Raw genomic sequence first — 9,412 nt, 5'->3', positions numbered from 1 at the left:
TGAGCATGGAGTGGAAAACACATTTGTCATAAAAGAATCCACTCAAGTAAAATCATATAAATGTTCTGAATGTGGTAAAAGTTTCCATCGAAAAGCTTATCTTGAAGATCATGAAAGAATCCACACGGGAGAAAAACCATATAAATGTTCAGAATGTGAAAAATCTTTCACTAATACAGGTAGCCTCATAACTCATAAAGCACAGTTACTTACCGTAACAGGTGTTATCCAGGGACAGCAGGCAGATATTCTCACATGTGGGTGACGTCATCCACGGAGCCCCGATGCGGACAGCTTTTCAAGCAAACTTGATTGAAGATTTCAAGTTTGCTAGTGCTGCAGCACGCATGTGTGTGCCTTCCTGATCCACTAGAGGGCGCATCCCCTCCTCATGGTCTTCAGTTTAGATAGCTAGCAAAGAAGCCAACCTTGGGGAGGCGGGCGGGTTGTGAGAATATCTGCCTGCTGTCCCTGGATAACACCTATTACGGTAAGTAACTGTGCTTTATCCCAGGACAAGCAGGCAGCATATTCTCACATGTGGGTGACCTCCAAGCTAACCAAAAAGGGACGGAGGGAAGTTGGCAATTCAAGAAAACAGATTACGCAAAACCGGCCGTCGCTCCTGGACAGAGTATCCAGACAGTAGTGGGAGGTGAAAGAATGAACCGAAGACCAAGTGGCAGCCTTGCAAATCTCGATAGGCGTTGACCTGAGGAAAGTTACAGAAGCCGCCATCGCTCAGACTCTATGTCCCGGGACTCGACCATGCAGCGCGAGACCAGCCTGAGCGTAGCAAAAGGAAATACCAGTAGCCAACCAGTTGGACGAGGTGCGCTGGGAAACTAGGCATCCCACCCGAGTAGGGTCGAAGGACAAAAACAATTGAGGAACCGTCCGATGAGACTGAGTGCGTTGAAGATAAAAAGCCAACGCCCTCTTACAGTCAATCGCAGGAAGCGCCACCACGCCAGGATGAGAGTGGGGCTTCGGAAAAAAGACCGGAAGAACAATGGAATGATTGAGATGAAAGTCCGAAACCTTCTTGGGCAAGAACTTGGAATGAGTACGCAGGACCACTGTGTCCTGATAAAATACAGCAGAAGACGGGTCCGCAACCAGAGGTTGCAGCTCACGAACTCTACGAACAGACGTGAGACCAACCAGGTATACCACTCGCCAGGTGAAACAGATCAAAAGAGCGTTATCAATGGGTTCAAACGGAGGTTTCACCAATTGAGCTAGGACTACCCTAAGATCCCAAACCACCGGAGGGGGCTTGAGCGGAGGATGAACATTGAAGAGACCCTTCAGAAAGCGGGAAACCGTCGGATGGACGGAGAGCAGCTTCCCATCCAGCGGCCGAGGAAAGGCAGCAATCGCACAGAGGTGGACTCGGATAGATGTCGATTTGAGACCAGACCGAGACAAGTGGAACAGATAATCCAGCACTGAAGGCAAGGAGGCAGAGAGTGGATCCATGCAGTGCTCAGCACACCACGCAGCAAATTAGGAGCATTTCTGGGAAAAGCATTGCCGACTGGAGCCCATACGAGAAGCCTCGAGAATATCCCCACCGACTGAGAGAAACAGAAGGAGGGAGGCACGATGCGAGGAACCAAGCTGATAAGTGTGGAGACTGCAGATTGGGAGGCAACAGAAACCTCAACACTGAGACAGCAGAGAAGGAAACATAGGAAGAAGCAGAGGCTCCCTGACACGCTGAAGGAGCAGGGAGAACCACAGCTGTCAGGGCCACAGAGGAGCCAGCAAGATCATGGTGGCGCAGCCCGACAGGAGGTGCATCAAAGATCTGAGAATCAGAGTAAAGGGAGGGAACGCATAGAGGAACCTGCCCATCCAATCGAGAAGGAAAGCATCCACCTTGATGCGAACCCGGGAGAACATCCTCGAGCAATATCGAGGCAACCAGTGAGTGAGGGGCGAAGCGAACAGAACTACCTGTGGGGTTCCCCACCGAACAACCACATGCCGCAGAGTCTGAGAATGGAGCGACCATTCATGCGGCCGAAAAGGGCGACTCAACGTGTCCACCAGACAATGCTGCTCGAAGAAAGAAGTAGTGGTGTAATGCCCCCTGCCAATGACGAAGGGCTTCCCTGCAAAATAACAGGGAACCTGTACACCCTGGCTTGGTCACAGAATACATCGCCACCGGGATGTCGGGACGCACCAGGGCCCCGCAATCTTGCAACCAATAATGAAAATCCACCACGGCATTATAAATGGCCCGGAGCTCCAGCAGATTGATGCGGCTGCGACGGTCCGCACCCGACCAAAGACCCTGAGTCCGAAGGCCGTCGAGGTGCACCCCTAAGCCCATGCCGAGGAGTCCATCGGCAGAACCTTCTGATGCGGGGATACGAAGAGGTGGCCCACCAACGAAACAAGCGTGTCAAGGAGGGAGGCACCACAATGTGCTGGGAAGCGGGATCCCGATCCTGCCATCACTGAGATGCTCGGGTCCAGCGGGGAACACGAAGATGAAACCAGGCGAACATCGAACCCATGATCCCAAAAGGATCAGCATCAGCTCGGCCGAGGCCGAAGACCGCTGAGACACCAGCTGACTCAAGCGCAGACAGACGGCCTGCCGAGGCAGAAAAGACCGGAGGTGGGCCAAGGACAGAGGGGCCACCTTCCGGCATAAACAAACAAGGGCCTCCCCCTGAGGCCGAGACAAGAAGGATCACAGACAAACTGGGTCCAGGTCCGCCCCGACGGACTCCCGAGACTGGGGCGGGCAGAGTCTGAACCACTCCCGGACTAGAAACTAGTGCAGATCACGAAGGGCCAGGACCAGACGCAGATGGGAGGATGGGAATGCCCAACCGACAGAAGCAAGGCTATACTCCCGGTGCGCAGATACGGAGACAACCCTCCCGAAGAGAGGGGAGGAATCCCCAGAAGGAGAGCAGCCCGGAGGCTATGCGAGAATAGTCATAAAGACGGCCAGGAGTCCATAACCCGGCGCTGCTGCAGCTATTACGGCTGCTGCGAAGGAGGCCGAGATAACACAAGAAAGGAATCCGGAGGGCCCCACCGGAGAAGGAGTCCAAACCACCAAGGCAGACGGGATTCAGCTGAAGGCATCCCGATAGGCGAAGGACCGGTCGCGTTCTGAGAGGCGGTTAGTGGCCACTGCAAGAGAGGCCTCAAGAAGCACAGAACTCACGCAAGTAAAAGTGGCGAGACGATCCTGGAGGTTCAGATCCTCAGCCACACTCTGCGCCAAGCGAGATGACGCATGGCAGGAGCAATAGAGCCGGAGCAGGGAGAGAGTCTCCTCCAGGAAACCAAACTCCGTACTACAAGATTCCGTCACGGCTGCCCGGAATGAACCGAAGAGAAAGCGGGGGACCCTTTCGAACAGGAGCCGGAGACGCCGAGGCACAGAGCCCCAGACGACGTCAAGGCACTAAGCCCCCGTCGATAACAGGGCGCAAACCCGCAATCGACGCCGAGGCCCAAAGCCCCAGCCGCTGCCGAGGTATAAAGCCCCCAGCGACGTTGCGGCACCAAGCCACAGTCGACATCGAGACACAAGGCCACAGCCAACCAAAGGGCACAAAGCCCCAAGTGACATCAAGTCACAAAGCTCCAGTCGACGGCGAGACACGAAGCCTTGGCAACGAAGAGGCACAGAGCTCCAGCCGACAATGAGGCCCCCAGCCTCAGTCGACGATGAGGCACAAGCCTCAGGCGAAGTCGAAGCACCAGCGTCAAGTGACGCGGAGCACACGGCCACAGCCGACGTCAAAGGTACAAAGCATCCATCGACGTCGAGACACCCAGCCTCAGTCGACTTGGAGACACCAAGCCCCAGTCGACGTCGAGGCAGAAAGTCGAAGCACAAAGCCTTAGACGACGTCGAGGCACCAGGCCGCATCCTACGTCGAGGCACAAGCCGGAGTCGAGGTCGAGGCACGAAGCCCCAGTCGAGGTCGAGGCACCAAGCCCCACACGACGTCGAGGCACGAAGCCTCAGTCGACGTGGAGGCACGAAGCCCCAGTCGACGTCGAGGCAGGAAGCCCCAGTCGACGTCGAGGCAGGAAGCCCCAGTCGACGTCGAGGCAGGAAGCCCCAGTCGACGTCGAGGCAGGAAGCCTCAGTCGACGTCGAGGCAGGAAGCCTCAGTCGACGTCGAGGCACGAAGCCCCAGTCGACGTCGAGGCACGAAGCCCCAGTTGACGTCGAGGCACGAAGCCTCAGCCGACGTCGAGGCACGAAGCTCCAGTCGACGTCGAGGCACATCGAGGTTCAGAAGTCGGCACCGTACCAATGAAACTGGTAATAAAGGTGCAGCAGTGCGCTCCATAAAGGGCAACCTCGAGATGAGTATTCCCATGAAAGGAGGCACGCTTCGAAGGTCTCGTAGAGGCAGGCACGACTGCACACGATGCCTGGAATGCCTGAGACTCAGCCGGTGGCATTACCGAGGTAACGCAGCTAGAAGAACAGAAAGAAAGAAGACTTATCGGGGATCGAAGCTACTCAGTCCGATTCCAACGAAGGAAAAAGGGTCCCGGCCATCCTGCTCACACGAGGTGAGCCCAGAGAGAGGCCAGGGAAGAAGAAAATACAGCTGCAGCCAATTGAGGCCTAGTCGCATGGCTGAGGCCCAAGAAGGGCCTTCCGGTAGAACCAGCAGAAACACAATAAAAAGTCCTTTTTTTTTTTTTTTTGAAACAAAGAAATACACGATCAATCAACAAACGCACAGTGACTCCCTAACAAAATAAAGAAGCCACGGTGCTAGAAAGGCACTTAGAAGAACGCAGAGAAGAGAGACAGGGCTTTCTGGCTCCGCGGAAAACTAAGAACTGAAGACCATGAGGAGGGGATGCGCCCTCTAGTGGATCAGGAAGGCACACACATGCGTGCTGCAGCACTAGCAAACTTGAAATCTTCAATCAAGTTTGCTTGAAAAGCTGTCCGCATCGGGGCTCCGTGGATGACGTCACCCACATGTGAGAATATGCTGCCTGCTTATCCTGGGATAAAAGAATCTACACGGGAGAAAACCATATAAATGTGCTGATTGTGGTAAAAGTTTCACTACTAAATACAAACTTGAAACTCTTGAAAGAAGCCATACTGGAGAAAAACCATATTAATGTTCTCAATGTGATAATTCCTTCAATAATATAGTTAGATTTATAGGTGCTGATTCTGTAAATGGGTATCCCGATTGTAGGCGGCGGTACTCATCCCACTGCTGTCCAGCAGCCAATCAGGACACATCTTTTTATTTAAACAAAAAACCCTCGAGGCAAGGTACATACACTGTAGGTGCTTGTTGCGATTGAGGGAGACGCATCAAGCGTGGAATTGCCCAGAAGTGGTCTTGGGTTAGCCTCAGCAGCTCTAGGTGTCTCCCTAGGGCCGCAACACTCTCTGGCCTACATTTCAAATAGATGTGATCATTGAGCTAATCACGGCAAGGAAATTCCCCTACCATGATCAGCTGAGCGGCTGCATCAAGGAACTCCCCCTTCCGTGAAGTCTCCCAGCAGGAAGTATGCTCAATCCCTCCAACCGGAACCCCTGAACCCCTTCCGAAGCAGCCACACAGTAGGGATGCCAACTCTCTCCTGCCACCACATCCCCGGAATTTCCCACCCCAACAACTGGTTACACCACCCTTCCAGACCCAGCACCCCCCATACCATTCCAGAAAAATGTCCTGCCAGAGGGATGCTTACATCCTTTGGTTGGCAGGCCTGCCACTCCAAAGGCTTTCCACTTTCCAGTGCATTCTGGGATACACCAGGGAGGGGGCCTAGGCATTGATTGGCTCAGATACCTAATGCCCCTCCCACCTGGGCTAATTGGAGTTTTAAGCCTCCTTCCCAGTGCCTCTTACCCTTTGGCATCCATCGAAGTCTTAGGCCACTTCCACTGCATCCCAGGATGCACTGGGAAGGAGTACTAAGACTCAGATTGGCTCAGGTGCCTAAAATCCCTCCTATGGTAGGGGCTTTAGGCATCTCAGCCAATCAGGGCCTTAGGCTGCACTCCCCTGTGCATTCCAGAATACACCGGAAAGGGAAATGCCTTCCAATTTGGATTGACTGGACTGCCGGCTAGAGGGTGTAAGCATCCCTCTGGCTGGACTTTCTTCTGGAAAACTGAGGGGGGGCTGCAGGAGGGAGTGGACATTCCTCCTGCTCGGCTGGTTCGAGAGGTGTTTAGGGATAGAAAGGAGTGGGTATCCCTCCCGCTTGGCTGCTTCTTAGGGAGGTGGTCAGGGCTGCGGTGGCAGGAGGGAATGGGCATCCTTCCTGCCAATTTCAGTGGGACTTGTGGGGGTCCCCTGCTGCAGTTGCTCAGCTGATGTGACAGGGGGATTCTTTTGCTGCGATCAGCTGATGGCAAGGGATCTCTCGATCAAGCAGGTGCGATTCTCTAACCAACGCCTGTGACACGGATGCTGGTTAGATAAATGCGGTTCTTTATAGGACACTGATGTATGATTCTCAGCAGGCGGTTGATGAGACTAGTGTCCTATACAGAATCTGCCCCATAACTCATAAAGGAGTCTACACTGGAGAAAAACCATATAAACATTCTGAATGTGGTAAATGCTTAAATACTAAAGCTAAACTCAACATTACAGATAAACTCAGAACACAAAAAAGAATCCACTCTATAGGAATACACAAAAAATAAAACCAGACAACCAACAAACACAAAAACAAAATACACCATGGAGAGAAGTCCTACTAAACACGAGATCCATGAATAAGAAGGGAACTCAGATTGCGGACTTAATACAGGAACAAACACTGGACTTCCTACTGGTAGCAGAATCCTGGCTCACAGACAACAGTGGGGTCGTCATAAGTGAAGTGTGCCTAGCAGACCACATCATGCTCCAAAATAGAATAGGTGGTGGGGTAGGGATTTAGCAGTAATATACAAATCCAACCTGGACTTCCAACAAATGAAAACTACCCAGCCAACAGGAGCAGAATGTCTACTTCTTAAGAGTAGGAAACACAGTGAGCATAATGGTGTTATATGTCATCCCTAGACCTAGACACAGAAGAGTAGGAAAAATTGTGAACCTCATCACAGAAGTCAACCTAAAATTCTCCTCATTCTGAATATGTGATGACTTTAATCTATACGTAGATGACCCTGAATGCCAAAAAGCCCAACAAATAGTCCAACAAATGGAAGGTCTAAGATTACACCAAACAGTGATGGAGAAAACCCGCCTTAAAGGACACACATTAGATGTACTGTTCGGCAGAGAGAAAGATATAGGGGACTGCAACCCCACCTCTATGAAAGTATTAGTACACTTCGAAATAAGACAACCAGACAGTAGGAAGCAATCAAAAACTCCGGAACGAGACCAAAAATAGGGAGAGGATTCATAGACAGCATCAAATTCAAAAACAGACTGGAGACATACCTCAGAAAAGTAAAACCCGAGATCAGAGACTGTGAGACGAGGTACTGGAATGTAGCCTAGAGGAGGTGGCTCCATTAAATTACAAAAACCAATTTAAAAAAAGATGGGTTCACCCCTTAGATGAAATCATGAAGAGAAAGAAAGAAAGAAGAAAACTCAAAAGGAAATGAAAGAAATCAGATGAAGATAAAAAAATCCAGAAAAACCTGGTTTAGAGTCAACAAAATTACTATCAAGAAGAAAAGAAAAGAGGGAATTCCTCTCAAAAAAGATCCTAGAAGCCAGAAACTCCACAAAAACCCTATATCAGGTAGTGTAGGGTTTCTTGGGGAAAATAGAAAGAAATCACCAACAAATGTTCCCTAACCAATAAAGAATTCAGCAACTTCTAAAATAATGAAAGACAAGGGAAATGGGAGCCAGAATGGAAGAGTTCAAATCCATCGCAGAGAACCGGCTGAAGAAACTTCTGAGATGAGTGAAACCGGACCCACTAATCCTGGATATATGCCCGATACACCCTATGAGAGAGCTTGAAAGCCCAGGACTCTTACCTCACAGACCTTATCACAATCTGGACATGTTCCACTTGAAACTGAGGGCTAGATTCACTAAGCAAACCGATCGTGTATGCGACCCGATTGTTCCCAGACCCGATTCACTAACCATCCTTCCGATCCAATCAGCACCCGACCAGATCAGCGCATGCAAATGAGGGAAATGGCATGAAAATTTTGGAAGGCAGCAATTCACTAAACAGTTTGTACAACACCGATTGGGCTTGCCGATCAGAAAAGCAGTGACTGCTGAAGACCAGTTGCTTCTATCCTTGCCCAGGCTCGCAATGCTTTTTTGCAGAATATATAAAAAAGGAAAAGTTCCTTTTTTATATATTCTGCAAAACTTTGCAAGCCCGTGGTTTTAACCCGACAGTGTGCCCCCCTCCCGGAACCAAAAAATGCCCCCCCCCCTCCGCATCAAAATCCACTGCCATTGAGCTCGACTCTGCCCACCAAAGAATGAATATGGCAGGAGGGATGCCAACTCCCTCCTGCCATTGGCCCAGCTGAGCCCACCCCTGCCCGTATCTTAAAACGCCACTCCTGCCATCTCTACTACTTACCCACCCCATAAAACAAATGGCAGGAGGGTTGCAGATACCCTCCTGTCACCCAAGGGATGCCCCCTCCCGTTTCCTGGCTGGACCCACCCCCTCCCCGTACCTTTACAGTTGGGAGCAGGAGGGGTGCTCAGTCTCTCCTGCTCCAGGCCTCTGACGAGTGCAGCCTTAGGCCCTGCCCGGTGCATCATGTGATGCATGGAGTGGGGCCTAAGGCCCTGATTGGCTGAGGTGCCTCTGGTTCGTGCCTTGGGAGGGGCCTGGCGAACCTCAACCAATCAGGGACTTTCTTAGGGAGGAGTCCAAGGAAGTCCCTGATTGGCCATTGTTTTTGGCTAAAATAGAAGAAAACAATTTTTGCTTTTGAGGCCGCAGGTTCTGCAGTTAGGAGCATCTTTCACTCTGTTACCCCTGTAAATGTGTAATGATATTTAAACAGAATAGATATATATATATTTTATGAGCCGCAGCATCTTTCTAAGTTTATTGTTACTAAAGGTCAATTAACCTCACTGTGAGGATTGAATTCAAATAGATCTGCTCAGTGAATATGGTTCTGGGGTTGTCAAGCCCCGTCTTTATCTCATTTTTAAGTTTTCCTGAAATGATGTTACTCAGTCTATTCTTTAGTTCTGTCTTCGGTTACTGTGGATTAACTATACTTTGATAAGTACAGCTTATTACTTTAAAATTATGGATCAAGAGTATTTGATTCTTGTTGATAAAAACTGTTTCGGTTCATTGTATTTTTGCTTTTTGATGGATATTATTGTCAAATATTGAAAATTGTCAAATGTTGAAAATATAAATAAAGAAATCAGAAAATGTCTGAGCTGCATATATGCAA

This window comes from Geotrypetes seraphini, chromosome 10 (assembly GCF_902459505.1).
Source record: "Geotrypetes seraphini chromosome 10, aGeoSer1.1, whole genome shotgun sequence".
Taxonomy (NCBI): domain Eukaryota; kingdom Metazoa; phylum Chordata; class Amphibia; order Gymnophiona; family Dermophiidae; genus Geotrypetes; species Geotrypetes seraphini.
Note: the sequence above shows the minus strand (reverse complement) of the source record.